Here is a 21,864-nt window from a genome sequence, read left to right on the forward strand (position 1 = left end):
ATAGGTTTAATGTAAATATCTCACTTCCCTCGTGAGCTATATCGAACAAACTTGCTGAGAAGGAACTTTTTTTGACCCTATTCATACAGTTGGGAAATGAGTGAAATCAAAGACAACAACGCGCAATTCACATATTATAAATCGCTAACTAAGTACGACAGAATCAAAACAAGTTAAAAATAAATTCAGGCGTAAACATATGTATATCTCAAATTTGCATATTTATGACCGGTGTGAAAATAAGCGAAATCGGTCCGCAACAGTATAGAAATCGAGATCCCAATAAGATATCGGTCCTCATATACCGAATAAGTGGAACTCAGCGCCAATGACTAGCTTTTTACGAAAATATCGGTCAGTTTGAGAGGTATCAGAGGTCAGATTTCCAAAATCATTCGAATGGGTTCGCGAGAGAGTTTGATAAACTGAATTACTGTAAGCCTTTCCCAAGATCCGCACACGAAATTTGGTTAGAAATACAAAACTTGAGACAAAGTCTTTGTTTGTTATTTTTATTCATTGTAAAAATCGCAACGCACTATTGAGGTGTACGAACTTAAGCAGCTGCTGTAAACAAACTGGTTGACTCATATTTGTCATCGCAATCCCACCAAATTAGCACAATACATTCTTTAAATATAATTTTTTATAAATTTTATTACAAATTCCAGGTGATTTTTAGTCCCAATGTATGTACATAGAATACAATACTTAGTCCCTTTGACTAAGTTTATCTCACATCTTTTTTGAGTTGTGAAATAAAGAAATAGTATTTCGGGCTCGGGACAAAATGTATTATAGCAATAAAGCTAATGAGTCTACTATTTATAATACATGAATATAGTACAAGTAATTAAGATACCAAATTCGAATGTAATCCATTCGGTTTCTTCGTATAAAGCATGTTGAATTTGCTCCAAAATGGAGACTGACTATAAAACGTTTTTGGTAGTTTAAGCTAAAGTCAATCTACGTTTTGATTCCATACAAATGTACAGAGATAAAAACAAACGGTTAAGAAGCGAACAAACATCCTTTGAAACTAAAGCGATAAATACAATAATAACACACAGTTAAATATATATGGTAAAACAATGTAAGACAACCGCCACAAGGACTGATGGAGAATCCATTCACTTTGTCGGAAAGTGTAAGACAGGAAAATTGAATTTGAAAGAATGAAATGCAGCAAACTGACAGAGGACAAATTCGTGACGAAGTCTGAAATACCAAGCTGCTGCAATACTTCATTTCGGGTTGCCAAATAGAAAAAATCTTATCTTCCAAGATCACTTTTGTCAGAATGTTTCGACTCAGTTGATGGGATTTGCTCTTTTTACAAGGACTTAGCAACACTCTTACTCACATCACCTATACCACATATAGTATGTATGTCTACTTATACATTGTACATAAATGATAGAGTGGTCAACTCAAACGGTATACATCCGTTTTAATGTTTACTCCGTTGCTTACGTTTGCAGACTTTTTATTTATTTACTTGCATTTTCACCGTCACTTTAGTTCAATTTGGCTTTAACTGTGTGGACTATTTACTTTCATCCTTCGTTGCAAACGAACCGCGAGTGTAGTTCTTTCGCGTCCTCATACCCGTTATATTGTAGGGGTCGTTCAGTACCTTGTCAAAAGAAAACAGTGGGCTTCACAAATTGGAAAATTTGTTTAGGTAAACGAAGGAAACCCATTTAATTATTGTTGTACAAGACTAGCGTTATCGGCATATTTTTATGCTCCACAAACAATTTCTAAAAAATCAGAAAAAAATTACAATAGCATTTATTCGAACCATAAATGTGTGATAACGAATCTTAACTCCAATGATGCTTGCCAGCTACCATATTTTAGTGAATTAAGCCGTCTGATACTTAAGAATTCATTGATAGGCGCGCTAGATGCATACATTCAGATTTACAATGGAACAATAGGTATCCGAAAATAATGCAAGATGACGCCTACCGCATTCCAAACATCATAGCAAGCAACATATGTCTATAAACATCTATATACATATATATAAAGAGCCTCTTAAATAAGTTGATAAATATAGACCATTTCTTTTCACTCTTAACAGTCCAACTAAATATGTGATGAAGCTCTAAAACTGTCCTGCTATATATGCATTGTTCTCACAAACACACGCAAACGTAAGTATATATTTTTAATCATTACTGTTTCCATCATATCAGCCTGAAAATTTTGTTGGTGCTTTCATTTTGCTGCTACTGATTTTACCCATACCTCTTACCCACATCTCCTTAAGTATGACGCAATTTAGCAAAACTTTAAGAGGAATTTATTCCAGCAACTTACAGTACACCAAATCTTGGGCACCGCCATTGTACTTACATAAAATTACATGATTGATTAATGCAAACTGACGGTGGCTGTTCCATGGAGGATGGTGTGTCGACTTCAGCTCCAGTCGGTGCAGAAACAAGGTAATATGAATCATATGTATGTACTCGTATACTCGATAAAAAATAAAAAAGGGGAGCCAAAAGATGCAACTTTCTAATCGATAAACATTTTTTCTGTTCGTCATGAATACAGATTAATGACTCCCATACAAAAACTGCAGGTGCCGCACACGAACACAGGCCGATGGCAATTTTTTTTTAATTAAATGCTGCGGACGACGGTAAACTAATGAATAAGAAAATTATTTGCTCTCAAATGTCAACTTAGCGGTGATTCTGTGAAGTGTCGATGTAACTCAAAGGTAAACCTATTCTATAATCAAATTGATCCCTACGAATTAGGTGTTCTGAATATCGCATCAAGTTTATCAGACATAATTTTAATTTTAGTTATGGAAGCCTACAGGGTTTGTCCGGAAAGTAATAGAACTGATTTTCTTCCGCCGCGACTGTACTTCGGAGCGTGCCCACACTGACTGGTTTCGGTAGAGGGCGCTCCAATCTAACGAACGAGCGGCTGGTCAGTTGCAGAGTTCATTAGAGCAGGGGTACGCGATTAAATTTTGTGTGAAACTCGAAAAATCTGCGACAGAGACGTTTGATTTGATCAAGCAGGCTTACCCAGATGTTGGTTTCGCAAGAAATGGTGTGTTTCGGTGGCACCAGACAAACACTGACAATTTGGCTCGTGTGTGCAAAGTTTTGAAGTCAGACCGTCGAATAAGTATTCGTTTAATTGCCCAGATGTTAAATTTATCAAAATCTGTGGTTCATGAACATGCGCAAGGTGTGCGCGAAGATGGTCCCAAAAGTGCTCACTGACGACCAGAAATTGCGACGAGTGAAAGTGGAAGGCCGGCATCCAAACGCTTCCGTGACGCCTTCAATGCTTGAAAATCGCGCTGGCAGCGCTGCATCGACGCAGAATTAGCCTATTTAGAATGTTTTTAAGAGATTGTAACGATTGCTTCAATACATTTTTTTATTTCGTTTCAGTCCTATTAATTTTCGGACAAACCCTATATATAATAATGAAGTAAGAATAAATTCGATTTCATAAAATACTACATCTACACAAACAAAAAAAAAACATCATTTCATATTAAAAATTTTTAAATTCGATTTGTAATCTCTGTGATCGTTATTACTTTTCGTTTACAGTAAGACTAACGTAGGTATAACCCCTTTCTGCTAAGTCTATAAAAATACTAGTAATTTTCTTTATACTTGCCACAAGTTTATTTGTTTGGCCATTATCCTAGTATTGGCATATCAAAATATTTAATAATTAAATAAATTTCGTACATAACAACCAACGTCTTGAAAGAATTATTTTTTCTTTGGAAATGTGTCTCTACTTTTTTAAATTATAATTTAAAACCGACTAAATATCCGAATATGTATGTACAAGGTTTTGAGGATTACCTATTCACAAAACTCGGACACAATAAAGCGGGGGTTACGAGGAATTTTTGCAAACAATATTTTTATTAGCTGCTGAAAAACATCTACCAACTCACCTTCATATTAGGGAGGCATTAAAATTCAAGTAGCTTTGTATGCACTGAGCCCGAACTCAATGACTCATCACCACTTATCGCACAATACTCATCAGCAGTTTTGTCATTATTTCTTTTGTCACTTAGCTTCCTTTATACAACCGGTTTTTGCTTTCCTCAAAGTTCCATCGGCAGCATAGCAGCAAGGACATTGGACCCACACTGCAACTTGTAAAACGACAGCTGGCATTGTATGCACGGCTTTAGCACTTATATTTCTACTTGTAATTGTGCTATGCACAATTAATTCGACATCAAACATTAGCATAGCCTTTTGAGCCATCCACTGCATGCACCACTCAAATTTAAGCTCATACTTATTTCGCATAAGTACAAATGAATGAGTAGCTGAAGTGACGATGCCCTCTAAGACTCTGCCCCTTAGTTTCAGTGCCTGTGCCTTGGCTGTTTGGTTGTGGTTCGTCCGATTATGCCTTATTTACCCTCCGTTATTTTCTCATTCTAAATTTTATGCGCAGGAACTCTGCTCCTATGATATCCTTGTAGCTTTTATTTAGCTTATTATATGCCCGGCTCAACGGCTGAGCTGTGCGGCATCATTATTTACGACGCCGCCACTGACTGCTTTATTCGCCGTGCTCTTCTTAGCGGTTTCGCCAGTGCATTTAAGCCGTTTCCGTGGCATATTCTAAATCCGAAAGATATAAGTACATCTATTGCTCGGCGCCTTGCAGTTGCAGTCTGTGCTGCATTCTTACCATTCTCTTTCCGAGCCCTCATTTAGCGCTTTTTCATTCATATCCGGTTTCTTGGGACATGTATAGGTGCCGCCTATTTTACTGTCATTTCACAGAGTCCATCGTGAGGATGTTTGCCACAAAATATTTTCAAAGTGGGTTCACTTGGTTGGGAATTACGACCGTACTATCCTCCTCTTACACCTCGTCTTGCGTACAGCAGACTCGCAGACTCCCCTGCAGTCTGTTGTTTCTAACTGTTTGGTTGAGTCCCAGTGTTTTCATATGGGTGTTTAGTTGTCTCATCTGCTTTGTCATTTCGATGGTTTGCGCGACTTTGCTCCTTACCTCAACATTGCTTCCTGTTATCACGAAATATTTCCATACTTGAGTAGTGAGTACTTTGCCAACATCTTGTAAAACTGATGAAGATGTTCGTTAACGAGGATTTAATATCCATATTCTAAAACAGAGTTATTTATTTCTTGTTCGTTAATAAAACAGTAAAACGTGGAATGTATGTAAACTGTTTACGGTAATGCAATCCCCCCAGAGAGCTGAGTATAGTTGAAGAACATATTTTTTGTACATTGCTTAAACTGAGTTATCGAGTGGTTTACATTGTCTACTGGTATGCGTTTGAGCAGACGTTTGCTTCTATTTTTGAGTAAAAAAATTATGCCATGCCACACGCACGCTTGCTGGCTTCATTAGTGACATTTGTTGAGTTAATTGCATAGTTTTTTTAGTTTTGTGAAGAAAAACACACTAAGCATTCACTTGAATACAAAAATACTCACTTATCAATAGTTTCTTGTATCTGTATTTGAGTTTCAATTACTTTCAATTCGATTTAATTGAACAATTCACGATTCCTGTGTTATGTTTTTAATAACCAGTGTCTTATTTTACGCTGTACGAGGCTTCTTTTCTGTTTTTTGTTTTGTTAAATTTCAATTAAACAAATTACTTTCCCACTAACATACTGTTTCACACAACCAATACACTTAACCATTGTATATGAAGAAATATATAGTACATCACAAGCTACTACTCACACCGACCAACTGCCAGCAACTGAGTTCCAACACAGCTGTGCGGCGCTATTTCAATGAATAAATTGGCCGCAGGCAGGCACAGCAGTGATGTCGACGGCGGCAACGATGTTGGAGCTGCAATAGTGAATACGATGTGAATAGCTTTTCATATAGCACCAGCACACAGGGGTTGTAAAAGTGACAAATTTTACTCCAGCTAGACCCCAATAACGAGTGTAAGGCACGAGCGCTGTCAACGAACTGTTTTCAAATTTTACTCCATTTGCCTCGGATACCGCCAACCGCTTACAGTCGCATCTGGCTTTGAATCAGAATGGAGTGCTGCCACTACGACTTCGCTTCGGAAAATGTATTCGATTCTTTTCATATATTTAGATTAGTTTCAAAGCTCCTTTTTATTGCACAATATCTAAATCTGGCTTTGTTATATAAATTCTTTGCTTGCCTAATTTTACTTCACAAGAATTGTTGCTCTGCTGTGTAAGCACTAAGTCCGCTTAAGTTGATCCCACTTTTCTGTCTGCCACAAAAATATTTTGTAATGCATTCCATAGCCTTAAAATCCAAAAGCTTTATTGCGCCATTCGCCCTCACTTTTTAATTTTTTTGCTGGCTCTCAGTACTCAATACTATTTCTTGGCAACTGTTTCAGCGCCTAAAAGCGTATTGTGCAAATGCCATGCTCTTATGTAAATTGCATAGCGCTGCTAATTGCAATCAAGAAAACTCTTCTAAAACTGTATTTCTCAATCAAAGTTTATAATGAGCAAGAGCGAAAGCTCTTGGTGAGCACAAAATTTGTTGCAGTGTTCGACAGGAGTTCTGCGCGCATGACAATCGTTTCACTTCAAGCTATGCTTGTTCATTGCTCTCTCAGCTAGCGCTAATGTTTTATGGTCGATGTTTCATTGTTGAATATTTTCGGGATTGCACTTGCCATTCAGTTGCATAACCGTCATAAAGGCTAGCATCAAGCCAGCGTCAAGACCGAAGGGCTTTTAAGTGAAACTTTTTCGAGTAGCTGTGTTCTCTTTTGCCGATCTTTCTGCCATAACTTCTGTTACATGTTTAGGCCGTTATAAAAGTTAAACTATGATTTACGTTTTAATAAAATTAACAATATTTAATAATGAATATCTTAAATGAGTATTGTTCAAATTTTTATTTGAAACAGTCACCTTTTGCTTTCACTCTCTCAGCTCTCGAACTCACGGCCTTTCGTTCCAAGAATTAACAGTTCTGGGTCTTAACTAACGGTGTTTTGTGGTCCTTTAACGGCCATCTGGGAACTCGTCCTAATTATTTGACGAGATAATACAGGTAAGCAGTTTCGTGATGATACAGTCAAACGGATTTTAACTCATATCGTCATTCTGGTCGTTTAAATATATATATTTATACACAACTCTATATCTACGTATATCGATTTGATTTAGGAATTAAAAACAACCGTTAGGTGACTATTATAGTTTATAGCAACATGTTGCATGAGTATAAAAATAAATTTTTCATTACAACATGTCGTCACTGTATGCGTTGTTAACAGAATTTATGACAAGACTAAGGGTTTGGTCTATGTGTATCACTATTATATATTTTTTATTTAGGGATAAACGGCACTTTCTTCTTCTTCTTCTTTACTGGCTTAGACACCGCTTACACGATTATAGCCGAGTCAACAACAGCGCGCCAGTCGTTTCTTCTCTTCGCTACGTGGCGCCAATTGGATATTCCAAGCGAAGCCAGGTCCTTCTTCACTTGGTCCTTCCAACGGAGTGGAGGTCTTCCTCTTCCTCTGCTTCCCGCGGCGGGTACTGCGTCGAATACTTTCAGAGCTGGAGTGTTTTCATCCATCCGGACAACATGACCTAGCCAGCGTAGCCGCTGTCTTTTAATTCGCTGAACTATGTCGATGTCGTCGTATATCTCGTACAGCTCATCGTTCCATCGGATGCGGTATTCGCCGTGGCCAACGCGCAAAGGACCATAAATCTTCCGCAGAACTTTTCTCTCGAAAACTCGCAACGTCGACTCATCGGTTGTTGTCATCGTCCAAGCCTCTGCACCATATAGCAGGACGGGAATTATGAGCGACTTATAGAGTTTGGCTTTTGTTCGTCGAGAGAGGACTTTACTTTTCAATTGCCTACTTAGTCCGAAGTAGCACCTGTTGGCAAGAGTAATCCTGCGTTGGATTTCTAGGCTGACATTGTTGGTGGTGTTAATGCTGGTTCCTAAATAGACGAAATTATCTACAACTTCAAAGTTATGACCGTCAACAGTGACGTGAGAGCCAAGTCGCGAGTGCGACGACTGTTTGTTTGATGACAGGAGATATTTCGTCTTGCCCTCGTTCACTGCCAGACCCATTTGCGTTGCTTCCTTGTTCAGTCTGGAGAAAGCAGAACTAACGGCGCGAGTGTTGATACCAATGATATCAATATCATCGGCATACGCCAGCAGCTGTACACTCTTATAAAAGATTGTACCTGCTCGATTCAGTTCTGCAGCTCGAATAATATTCTCCAGCAGCAGATTGAAAAAGTCGCACGATAGGGAGTCGCCTTGTCTGAACCTCGTTTCGTATCGAACGGCTCGGAGAGGTCCTTCCCGATCCTGACGGAGCTTTTCGTGTTGCTCAACGTCAGTTTACACAGCCGTATTAGTTTTGCGGGGATACCAAATTCAGACATCGCGGCATAAAGGCAGCTCCTTTTCGTGCTGTCGAAAGCAGCTTTGAAATCGACGAATAGGTGGTAAGTGTCGATTCTCCTTTCACGGGTCTTTTCCTAGATTTGGCGCATGGTGAATATCTGGTCGGTTGTTGATTTACCAGGTCTGAAGCCACACTGATAAGGTCCAATCAGTTTGTTGACGGTGGGCTTTAATCTTTCACATAATACGCTCGATAGAACCTTGTACGCGATGTTGAGGAGGCTTATCCCACGGTAGTTGGCGCAGATTGTGGGGTCTCCTTTTTTATGGATTGGGCATAGTACACTTAAATTCCAATCGTTGGGCATGCTTTCATCCGACCATATTTTACAAGGAAGCTGATGCATGCTCCTTATCAGTTCTTCGCCGCCGTGTTTGAATAGCTCGGCCGGCAATACATCGGCCCCTGCCGCTTCGTTGTTTTTCAGGCGGGCAATTGCTATTCGAACTTCTTCATGGTCGGGCAATGGAACGTCTGCTCCATCGTCATCGATTGGGGTATCGAGTTCGCCTTCTCCTGGTGGTGGTTCACTGCCATTCAGCAGGCTGGAGAAGTGTTCCCTCCATAATTTAAGTATGCTCTGGGCATCGGTGGCTAGATCACCTTGGGGGGTTATACAAGAGTATGTTCCGGTCTTGAAACCTTCTGTAAGCCGCCGCATCTTTTCGTAGAATTTCGGGATGTTTCCTCGTGGAGGCTGAATTTACCGACCGTAGTGCCATCGTCCTTCTCTTCCGTCGGGGCGTGGGCGCAAGTCAGCGATATGTTGAAGAACCTCGCTTTAATGCGGATTGTGGCTAGATGTTCATTCTCCGAAGTGAATGATAGTACTCGGCGACGGAGTCTCTCTCCCACCACGAATCCAACACCAAACTTGCGCTCCTTTATATGGCCACTGTAGTAAAGACCTACTGTAGGACCTACTCGTCTCTGTCCTTGTCCCGTCCATCGCATTTCTTGGACGGCGGTGATGTCAGCCTCTATTTTCACAAGGACAACAACCAGCTGGACAGCGGCACCTTTCCAATTAAGGGACCGGACATTCCAGGTGCATGCCCTCAATTCGTAGTCCTTATTTCGTTTGCCATGGTCGTCATCAAAAGGGGGGTCTCTCATCCGAGGCTGATTGTTGTTTTTCATTGGGGGTGGTTTTTTACGTGGCGGGGCCCAAGCCCAGCGCACAACACTAAGTAGGGGACTTTCTTCACATCAACTTAATTTCCCATCGAGTAACGCGAAATAAAGTAAGTATGCTGCAAAACCTAAAGCAAACATTTCATAAATATATGATTTTGAGAAGCTCTATAACGACACGCTTAAAGCTCTTAGGTGCAGTTTCACTTGAAGTACAAAGGTGAAATTCTTAGTGACATAGCCGAATCACGTGATGAGAATTTCCATTTACTATCAACTTTATTTATTGAACCGCCCGTTAATATTGCAACAACTCGTAATTTCACTGTTCCAGTTATGCATCTACTTAATACCGATTGGATCGAATATCAGCAATGGTCATTCGTTATAGCCATTATATTTTTCAAGCTCAATACTCAAACTACTACACGGGGTTACAAACAAAAAACATTTTTATATAAAAATATATCTTCTTCTTCGACACAATCTCTAGAAAAGTACTGTCTACAGCAAAGTACTTCTTTTTAGTTCAATACTGTTGTTTTCAAAATACCTTCTACCTTGAAATGTCATTTGAGTACGATCTTTAACGAGCGAGCCTGTTTTTAAGTCTGGGAAGAAAAAAATAAAATATTTGAAAACAATTAGTAAAGCTGCGAGGCTTCAAGTCGAGCAATCTGATTTCTATGTTTGGAGTCAAACTGTAATGTTGGTGGCCCGCTGACGTCGGGCGAACAAATTTGCCTTCATGTCATGCAAGTTCATTGCTTACCACTCTATTTTGTTGCGTGAAAGTCGTATAGCTCAGAGAGAAAATAAAATAAACTAAGCTAACCTAATATTGGCAATATTGCATCTAGCCTCTCTTGGCTGCTGTTGCACTGGCGGCTAAATGGTCTCCACAACGCTACGTGCTCTTCCCTAGGTTGCCCCAACAACCCTCGCGAGCACTTGACTTTGCAATTTGATACCTTGATAGTTAGCACACCATCTGAATTTTCTAAGCAAACATTACTTTACTCCATTTGCGGCTACCATATATGTACTATACTTCAACAGTCTAGCTTTACTTGCAAAAAGTGTCTGATTATCGGTTTACCTTGAATGAAACTACGTCGTATTTGTATATTCAACAAGCCCAGACAGTGGGTTCAAAGGACAAAGGAAAATATAAGTATTCTTTCTTACACATAATATCTTCATATAAGGAATAACCTAAAAAACTAATATGTTATTTCCATGGAAGCGATCATTAGCTCTTCTGTAGTAGTATGTCAAATATAGAAATACCGTACTACATTAGGTGAGTATTTATTCAGTCTATCAAGGATATGATTACAAAATTATCTATTCTATGCACTTTCATCTGTGTCATCATCTCACAGATTACTCCAAATTATTAACGAATTCTCCTTTTTCGACAATTTCAGCTTAGGATTAAAAGTATTTGCTGATGAAGTTAAGACCATATGTTGCTCAGAAGCATACTCGTATTCAATTGATTTTCACAACTGAGTTGTTGTTGCTAAATACACATATCAAATTTAGCAAAAGCAATAACTTTTAATACAATAAATGATTAAAGTAGCACTTACATATAAGTAGATATATGTACATATATACTACAAAATCTCTTCTTCGTATATACGATTTAATTTAACATTTAACATTTAATGGACGTACTCTTCTCAGATATTACAGCGTAAAAGGGAATAAAAAGATATTAATCTTTCAATAGTCAAATAAAACAACAATTCACTAATCTTGAGCGCTGTTGATAGAACATCTTAGAAAGTAGGGATTGTGCTTAAAGTTTTAATGTATTTTGGCGAAGAATTGAAATGGGAAACAGCAATTTATAATTTAAATAAATTTCTGCTGACTCATTCTCGATAATTACAAAAAAATTAGATAAATTCTTTGAATATATTCGGATTTGTTTACTATTTATAATTAATGTAACTATTGAATACGTGCAATTGAATTTAATAACACATTAATAAAAAGACCACAAAGAGCGCCAAAATGTTATAAATGTTTATGAAGAGACTGCACCTCGGAGCGGTATAGATACATACATGCATATGTACGAGTATACTCTTAATAACATTTATGCCTGAGCTTCTCTTGATTTCCTGATTTTTGAACTTTAGCATTGTAATATACAATTAGCGTGTATTTCAATTGTCAACTTTTATTTAAAAAATCATTCCGTACATTATTTAATATTATACTAAACTGAATATGAGGCTCTTCTGCTTTCACGAATATATGAGTCAATATGTAAAATAACTTAACGAAATAAATCTCAAAATATTTCACTTGTGCAAACATTGCCATTCCTTACTTGTCTTATTTTCTAAATTAAAGTGTAATTTTGTCAACAGTTACACATTTACTAATTTAAAACAGGAGCATAAATTGACGCCCTTTTCATCAATTATGCCATCAGCCTTATTTATTGACTTGTTTTTATCAGTTTTTTGCAATCACTTCTCTTATTAGGTAATTTTCCCCTCCTCATTGTCATTTGCTCTAATGTTATTTATCTCCTCTTTAGCTTCTTTTGCCGGCGTAATATTTACTTTTTCGAAAGATTTGCCACTATTTTGTGCACTCTCTCTGTCCTCCTTGCACCACAAAACACATGCGTATGTACGTATGTATATACTAACGAATATTCAATTCCTGTGCTTTAACCTTCTAATACTCTGTAGCACATTCGATTTTCGTTTTGATTGATGATCACTCTAATTGCGGATATTAAATGACAGCATACATTTTCATGGTTCATTTGTGTACCGGGATCGAAATTAATACGGCTACGATGGATCCGATACAACGCAAACGTAGACGGTTGTTTGAAAAAACTGTGGGACAATACCTGATAATTTGTAGGATTTCAGCTTTTCTTTAGCTTGGCTTGGAGGGAGGGATTACTCTCAACTATGTCAACACACAAAAGACTAAAGTTGACTTTAGCAGATAAATAGACCGCGTGAAGTGGGCACGTGTTGAAGAATGATCGAGTTCGGGAGTTGGAATGAGTGCGGCAACCAAATTAACATTATGAATTATGTTTCCATATTATGCAGAATTGCTAATGGCATTTATTACGAATACAAAAACTTTTAACTCTTGGATGCGAAAGTTGTGGAAAGAATAAATAATTAAGGTTATTTTTAAGAAACTGTAAGACTGTACTCTACGAACACCACCACTTTCGCAACGAATTCATTAATGAAGCTAAACTAAAGCTGCGATTTTGTTTCGAAATACAATAAAACGATTTACGGGAGGATAGAGTCTTGTGTAGAAGTTCACGCAAGTGAGGAAAGTTCTCTTATTGCAATTTACTTGAGAGTGCCATAAACGATTATTTTACATATGGTTCAAGCAACTCACGATTTCCGGTCTCAGACCACGTAGCCTCTGGTAGCCAAAGGACACCCGTTTGAAGACGAGCTAAAGTGAGAAGGCGAAACATCCCCTCCACAGTGTTGTGTGCTGGGTTTGGGACCCGCCACGTAAAATACACTATCAATGAAAACTAATCGACAGCCTCGGATAAGAGACCCCCCTTATGATGACGACCATGGCAAACGAATTGATGATTACGATTTGAGGGGATACACCTGGAGTTTCCGATAATTGAGAAGGTGCCGCTGACCAGCTGGTTGATGTACTCGTTAGAGTGAAGGCTGACATCACCGCCGTCCAAGAAATGCGATGAACGAGACAAAGACTAATGCGAGTAGGACCTTATGGCATTTAATACACTGGCCATATAATGGAGCGCAAATTCAGTGTGGGATTCGTGGTGGGGAAGAGACTCCGTCGCCGAGTTCTGTCATTCATCCCGGTGGATAGAACAACCGACCAGATATTCACCATGCTCCAAATCAGTTGGAAATCAAAACTGCTTTTGACAGCATGAAAAGGAGTTGCCTTTATGCCTCAATGTCTGAATTTGGTATCCTCGCAAACCTAATACGGCTGTGAAAACTGGCGTTGAGGATTATCAAAAGCTCCGTCCGGATCGGGAAGGACTTGTCCGAGCCGTTCGATACCAAACACCGTTTTCAGACAAGGTGACTCCCTATCGTGTGAATTCTTCAGTCTGCTGGTGGAGAAAATAATTCGAGCTACAGAACTTAAACGAGCAGCTACAATATGCTATAAGAGCGTACAGCTCGCGACTAGGTTTCCACGTCACTTTTGACCGTCATAACTTCGAAGTTGTAGATAATTTCGTTTATCTGGAACCAGCATTAACAGCAACAACATTGTCTACCTCGAAATCTAACGCAGAATAACTCTTGCTGACAGGTGCTACCTTCGGACTGAGTAGGCCTCTCTCGACAAAGAAAAACAAAACTCTATCCTCGTCCTGCTATATGGTGCAGAGGCATGGACGATGACAACATCTGATGAGTCGACGTTACGAGTTATCGAGAGAAAGGTTCTGCGAAAGATGTATGGTCCTTTGCGCGTTGGCCACGGCGAATATCGCATTCGATGGAACGATGAGGTGTATGAGAATTAGGGATGAGGAAGACATCTACTCCGTTGGAAAGACCAGGTCGAGAAGGACCAGGCTTCGTTTGGAATCTGCAATTGCCGCCACGTTGCGAAAAGAAGAAACGACAGTAAAGAAGAAGAAGTTTTCTTCAAATAACCTATTAATATTCTTATATATTTATTTGGTTTTATTTATTAAAGCTTTTTTCATTCATATACTTAACAGTTTCATAATTTAATTAACAATAAATATCCTTTTTAGCTTGATGGAAAATTATATTCGAAATTTAATCAAGTAACTAAATGGAATTAAAAACCATTGTTCCTCGCGTTTTTTTGTTTTTGTAATGTTTTACTTTTTATGTAAATGCCCATATGTTATTTCACCAATATAAGTAACTGCACTCCAGCGTCATGAAGTAGCTGATGACAATGATTGTAAAAATATTGAAAAGGCAAACACAAGCACCCACATAACCACAAATTCATCTGTGCCGGCAAGACAACCAACGCCTCAGTGTGCATAAAAAACCAGTTGCAACTCGCTGACAGATGGATATTTCTATAAGCCTCCTACTTCTAAAAAAAATTTAATTTGGCACACTTTGCCTATGAAAGAGTCTTTTATTTTTCCAAATACTTTCAATATTTGTTTCCTAAAGAATATTCGAAAATATCTCCGAGTACATCCCATTTCAGGATTGTAGCAACTGTGAATTTGAAGTGTCAAGTTTTTGCACGTTAGAAGCAAACAAAAGTTACTTAATTCAGAAACGCAAAAAATAGTTAAATTTACGTTAAAAGAAGCCGCTTTTACTATACAGTAAATTTTATATAAAATAATGGTTAATTAATAACAGGTAAGGAAGATTAAGTTCGGGTCCAACCGAACTTTTTATACTCTTGCAACTTGCTAAAACCAGGAAAATACCTTAAGATATATAACGTCAACCAGAGGATTGGAATCTAAAAAGTTTTATATATACATATATTCTATATAACTGATAAACTGGCCGACAAATTCGGCATACGATTTGTTAGAAAAACAAAAGTAAATAAACCGTTTTTAGTTTAAAATGCGAAAACCGCATGAAAATTCTCAATAAAATTTTTTAGGTTAATAATACAACCCTTATAAGCAGCTACAAAAATACGCTTGATTTTTTAGAAGAAATTGAGGAAATTCACAGCAAAATAAAATCGTAGTAAAGCACATCTACATTGTAGTATCTGTTCTGATTAGATAACTTACATAAGTGAATTTTAGAATGCGTGATTCGATGTGTGTCAACATCAATATGCTTAAGAGTTTACTTTATTTAAAATATTGTTGCTTAAAAAGTGCTAACAACATAAAAGAATTGCATAACTCTAATAACGATTGGCAACTCATTGACTTCTAAACTTCTAAAATTCTTAATTCAGCCTATGCTATCACGCTTAAATTTTAAAGAAAAATATAGTTTTTATTTTTTTCTTGGTATTGGTAAAATACTAGTAAAATAAAAGTTGAAAAAAGGATGAAACCGCAAGTTGATGACTTTAATTACAAAACGAGGAATACTTAATATCTAATTCGACTGTTTAGCTTTAGCGTATTTTTTAGGGTCCAGGTATCAGATTTTATTATCAGACTCAGAAAAATATGTAGAAAGCAAAGCATTTGATTAATAATTTGGAATGTAAGCTTAAAATGCAATTTTAAGGAATTTCGGTGGAGTCCCCACAGACTGATTTCAGCTCCTATGATGAACTGGAATTAATACTTGAATAACTAAATAAAAAGAAAAATTTACGAAATTCATAATGATTTGCTACCCTGTACTTACCAAATGTAAATAGTTTATATAAAAAATCGGTTCTCTTCCGAAATATTAAATTTTTTACATTCCTAAAATGTACAAGCATCTTTATTTTTTATTGGTGGTATAATAGTGAAGTTACCCAATTATACAGTGCCCTCATCTTCCACGATAGTACTTCCTAAAGTTGCTAATATTGAATAATAGGTACAACAACAGAAATTGAAGAGTATACAATTTAGTGGTTGCATTATTCCTTTTGAAAGGGCCCGGAAGTTGCAGAACTACAAACTCAAACTTATTGCTATTATGGTTTCCAACCATTGCCCATATCTAAATCTGTCATTCAATGCAAAATAAACTAACATAGGCCATTATTTTTTAAGAATAATGTTTTACTTAATGTTAAGAAGCGAATCCCATATAAACTTAAATCCCGAAGAAACCATTGCACATATAATTCCAAATTGGTTTTTATAAGTTTCGAAAAATAAGTAACAAAAGCGCATTGAAACCTTAAAATAATGCGAACCTTAACCTCAGAAAGTAAAAGCATAATTTCAAAATTGTTCTTTAACCATAAAATATGTACCCTTAGTCACAAAGGTAGGAAGTTTAACTACCATCAGGTGACTGACATAAGAAGGCAGATTGTTTTCTTAAGGTTCGTATCCAGCTCTTAAGTAATTGCTCAAGGAAAAAAAATTCATTATTTCTTGAACTGTAGTCAAGTAATTTTGACAGCTGGTTACGCATTATGAATGATCCATATTAGAAGAGAAAGAGAAAATAAAATAGAAAATATACTTATGTGTGTAAGTATATAAATATTTTCATTTCGATTTAAGGAATTTGGATGAAGATTGGTAGGTTTTATATAAAATTAGCAGCTCGGCCCGGCTTCACACGGGTATTTTTTATATTTAATATAATTGTGTACACACTCTCTCACACATACTTTCTCGATTTGGCGTCATTAATAATTAGTTAAATGAAAGAAATTCGAAGTACATATATTTTTTGTATATCTAATATTATTATTATTTTTTAATTCTTGTAAAAGGGCCTTTGCTATATATTTTACTTTCTGTGCTCCTGAAAAATAATTTATTGAATTAGAGCTTCCCTGTAAATGATACTTGATGTTAATTTATTTATATACCTCCGACCTGCGATAGACCAACATACAGTTGCCCATGAGGATAGAACATATTGATTATTGTTCAAGATTTATGGATGATATGGAAGTTTAAAAGATGAATGAGCAGTTTTCCATCCTTTAGAACAGTTGCAGCAATTCCTGACGAAGCAACTGCTATCGCTATCTTCTCTACTTGTCTTATTTTAGCAGGTATTATATTTGCAAGAAATCTAAAAAATTTTGTTTTTGTTATTATTCACGCTCTTATCATTATATTGCTGCTTAGCTAAATGTTAAATAACAACAACCCAACATATTTTTATATATAAGATTTCAAAATGAACTTGAATTTAACGATTGCTTTGAATTTCCTTTAAACAACTGTTGATTTCATGTTTCTTCGCAAAATCAGCGTTGCCATATTGATATTTACTAGATTCCTTCACAGCTGCATACTAACACAATAAAATTTCCTGCATTTAATGAGATATGGATTCTAAGCTTTAAGAGGTAAACTGGGAAAAGTTCTCAAGATAAAAAGTACTAATAATTTTGTTTTATGTTCGCTAAGTTTTGGGATTTAATTAATCTTTAAAACTTGTTGTTTTTGAATAATTTGTATAGATTTTAAACTTTGTATGCAAAACATAGATAAATTCGCTAATAATTATTTAAAATATCAATATATTTTTGGCAATAACTATTAACCAAATTCCTAACATTGAAAAGATATTAATCAGTGCATATGCTCATTGAAGAAAACATGCATTTCGATGCCATATTAATCGTGGCATCAGCGTAGGACATAGCGTTTCGTGTGGTTTTCAAACACTCAACTACGAAGTTTTTCATTAAATTCGTGTTTTTCATGAAGAGTGATGCATCTGAGTTAGCATGGTGCTGAGTCGTTACCACATGAATGCTGACTCGCAATTGAAACACTTGCATGTGGATGCGTAAGCGTGTATGTGCGTCTATGCGTGCAGGATATATGTATGTAGCTTATGCAGTAACATAAACTTTTAAATGAAACAACAATAACATTTTTGACATTAAATGTATTGTAGTTTCCACATTTGTTTGCAGCCTGTGTGGGCTTTGCACACAGACCGCAGCTACAGAGTGCGGGGTGTGGTCGTCACTGGGTTGCAGCCATAAAAAATATACCATTACCATAAAGCAAAATGCTTGATATAAGAAATGAATGCGAGAAAAATTGCAGCTGAGCAAATTTATTTGGGTTCATTTTATAGACAAATTGCAAATTCTCATTTGTGGATGCAGAAGAATGAAAAGTCTGTGAGATTTATTATCACTTTTATTGGTAACAATGAACTCGTCCATGATCACAGCGAATTTGCACGCAGTAAAGGGAAAACCGCCACAACAACCTTAACCATAAAATATCTCGTATTAGAGGTGCTAGCAATTTAGCGCATTAAAATAATTCTTTACTTTCAAAATTCCCCGGACACTTTCAAGAAGCCCCATGTGCAACTCTCTTTACAGATTGTTAGATAAATCTGCTCATAACTAACTTGAAAATTAGTGTTTGATAAAATTTTATAATTCAAATAATACCTGATATAGTATTTAATTTGTTTCGTTTCGAAACTTCCTTATATTTCCACTTTTTTAATTTTCTTTAGCACGTTCTGATTGCTTATTTGCATTTTTTATGATCCTCCCTCGCAGAAGTAAATAGCCAGAGAAATGTCGGTTGAATGCAAACGGAAGTGATGGGTAATGCACACCAAGAAAAAACAACGCCGATGGCGGTAAGATGGAAATGCAAAGGTGGAAAAAGGAAATTGCGTGTCATAAAATTATAATTCGCAAATTGAGAATGGTGAAACAGTACATACTAAGATAATAGGAAAGCTAAATATACACTTACGCGAAGTTACATTTATTTATTTATTATTTACGAGTAAGAAACAGTTATGTTGCTTTAAATAAGATGGAGATACAGTGCACATTTCATAGACGTAGAAAGTACTCGTAGCCGAACTATGGTTTTTCATAATCGTAAATCCGAAGTGATAATACAACTGAATGCAAGTGGTCCCCACAGTCGGGTCTATGAAAACGAAATGGACGAGTATTTGGGTAACAACAAAAATATTCTCATTTTAAAATATAACATATCTAATTACGAACTCTATTTCGAAATATCAAATGCAGATAAGCCTCTTCTTTACTTCGCTATACATAGTTTACTCTATGAGCGTTATTTACCGTGCGATTCTGTACTGTAATACAGTCACAAGCCTCTAAATTTAAGATTTAAGATAGTCACAAAATCTATTCCATTTTATTATTTAGAGATGTTTTTACACTTGAATGAAAATAAAGATATCGATGACAAATATTAAATTTTCTATAACATAGTCAACAACATAATTACCAATAAAATAAAAATATATGTTTACTTTATTTCATAATATTTACGAAATTTATGTAAATTTTGTGTTTGAGTTGCTTACAAAATATAAATAACGACAATCCTTATTCAGTATATTCAAAATGGCAAACAAGAGTTTTTTTTCAGTTTTAGGGCCTGCTAACTATCAGGTCACAAATTTGAGACAATATTTTGTGATAAACTAGAGACTGTTTACTGAATAGTAACTAGTCAAAATTAAGACTTTACCTCAAAATGTCTCAAATAGTGACTAGAGACCGCTTACAGAATCGCGCTATTAATCACAGTTATTTATTAAAATTTATGTAATAAAAATAAAAAGTACTCAGCTGTACTTAAGTTTTTAGACATTTAGATTTTAATTAGATCATCTCATTTTTGTCGCTTCTGAATTTACAATCCCTGGCTTAATTAATGTATTAAGCATCTTTAATTATAAAATAAAATTGCTTCTTAAACGTTAATCAAAGTCCTTTCGACCATACTGTATGGTATGTGACAACGCAAGGCCAATTTTTCCTGTGTTTAAGGGCAGAATTTAATTGTAAGCAACTGCATCAATAAGATGAACAACAAAAATGATGGTATTGGTTGAAAAGAAGCAAATAGCTGTTTCTCTTTCCTTTATTTACTTAAATAGTAGTGTTGTCGCTAAAATGCACTGATCACATAAAAGGGATGCACTTTTTCGCCTTTATATGGGCACTTAGTGCTCAGCACTTCCTGAACGTGTTAATTACATTAAAACCATACGGTATCCTGCACAATATACCCCTATTCGTCGACTAAACGGCGTGAATATCAAATACACAATTGGCGCAGTGATACGAAGGAAGGAAGACTGTGAAAGCAGCATTCAATGAAATAAAGAAGGAAAACAATGCAATAGCTATCATAACAATACATGAATAAAGTACCCGAGATTACTAATATAACGGTACATATGCATGCTTGATGAATATTGGACACAAGATATAAGACATTTTTCAACTTCAACAAGCTGGCATTGCAACAATTGTGTTGTTTTCTTCAATAAAAAAATAGCAGAAGACGGCGTTTATGGCAGAGATCTGGTTGGTCCATTTTATTGAACTGGCATGAAGGTACAACGCGTACACAAGAAGTGGTAATAAAAAGGATTTTTAAAAGGATTTTTATGAGCGATGTCTTTTGGGAGCAATTCGAAAAACGTCAATGTCAACCTAAGTACGATGTACGATTAACGAAATGAAGTAAAACGTAAGTGAAAAGAGAGGTGGCCCATCTATACCATATGTGGGTGTAGTCGATTCAATACTGTTGCCTTCGAAGGTAGTAGGAATGTTGAGGAGGTGGAGCACACCCTAATTATGCATTGGAAGAAAGAGAAGTACCACCGCGGAGACATGTAACGTATGAGCCCATATACACATGCTGTATTTTTTATCGATACAATTTAAAGTATGCAAGGAAGAATGCTTACGAATCTTTGGTCGACCTTGTATGTTAATTAAGTGCTTAATGAAAGTATACACATACATGCTTATGTGTATTTTTTCACGAACCGTCTATGTGCCGCATATTTCAATCTCTGTATATATGACGTTGATTTTTCATATATCTTCTTCTTTACTGGCGTAGACACCGCTTACGCGATTATAGCCGAGTCAACAACAGCGCGCCAATCGTTTCTTCTCTTCGCTACGTGGCGCCAATTGGATATTCCAAGCGAGGCCAGGTCCTTCTCCACTTGGTCCTTCCACCGGAGTGGAGGTCTTCCTCTTCCTCTGCTTCCCGCGGCGGGTACTACGTCGAATTCTTTCAGAGCTGGAGTGTTTTCATCCATCCGGACAACATGACCTAGCCAGCGTAGCCGCTGTCTTTTAATTCGCTGAACTATGTCGATGTCGTCGTATATCTCGTACAGCTCATCGTTCCATCGGATGCGGTATTCGCCGTGGCCAACGCGCAAAGGACCATAAATCTTTCGCAGAACTTTTCTCTCGAAAACTCGCAACGTCGACTCATCGGTTGTTGTCATCGTCCAAGCCTCTGCACCATATAGCAGGACGGGAATTATGAGCGACTTATAGAGTTTGGTTTTTGTTCGTCGAGAGAGGACTTTACTTTTCAATTGCCTACTCAGTCCGAAGTAGCAACTGTTGGCAAGAGTAATCCTGCGTTGGATTTCAAAGCTGACATTGTTGGTGGTGTTAATGCTGGTTCCTAAGTAGACGAAATTATCTACAACTTCAAAGTTATGACTGTCAACAGTGACGTGAGTGCCAAGTCGCGAGTGCGACGACTGTTTGTTTGATGACAGGAGATATTTCGTCTTGCCCTCGTTCACTGCCAGACCCATTTGCGTTGCTTCCTTGTTCAGTCTGGAGAAA

The 21,864-nt window shown here is 36.9% G+C and overlaps 1 protein-coding gene and 2 long non-coding RNA genes across 5 annotated transcripts in view; 2 read left to right on the forward strand and 1 right to left on the reverse strand.

The window, feature by feature from the left end:
• The window catches only part of LOC105233534 (matrix metalloproteinase-2), a 333,189-nt gene that overhangs the window by 210,113 nt on the left and 101,212 nt on the right, over nt 1-21,864 (reverse strand). The gene's annotated exons all lie outside the window — the stretch shown is intronic.
• Nucleotides 1,742-2,710, forward strand: LOC115066715 (uncharacterized). Its single transcript, XR_003846215.2, has 3 exons — nt 1,742-2,165; nt 2,282-2,459; nt 2,572-2,710. It is a non-coding gene; the product is annotated as an uncharacterized LOC115066715 (long non-coding RNA).
• The window catches only part of LOC125777417 (uncharacterized), a 104,910-nt gene continuing 91,160 nt past the window's right edge, over nt 8,115-21,864 (forward strand). Inside the window, exon 1 of the long non-coding RNA XR_007422298.1 lies at nt 8,115-8,506. This is a non-coding gene — a long non-coding RNA (uncharacterized LOC125777417). The remainder of the gene's footprint in view (nt 8,507-21,864) is intronic.

Source organism: Bactrocera dorsalis, chromosome 3, assembly GCF_023373825.1.
Source record: "Bactrocera dorsalis isolate Fly_Bdor chromosome 3, ASM2337382v1, whole genome shotgun sequence".
In the NCBI taxonomy this organism is placed as follows: Eukaryota; Metazoa; Arthropoda; class Insecta; order Diptera; family Tephritidae; genus Bactrocera; species Bactrocera dorsalis.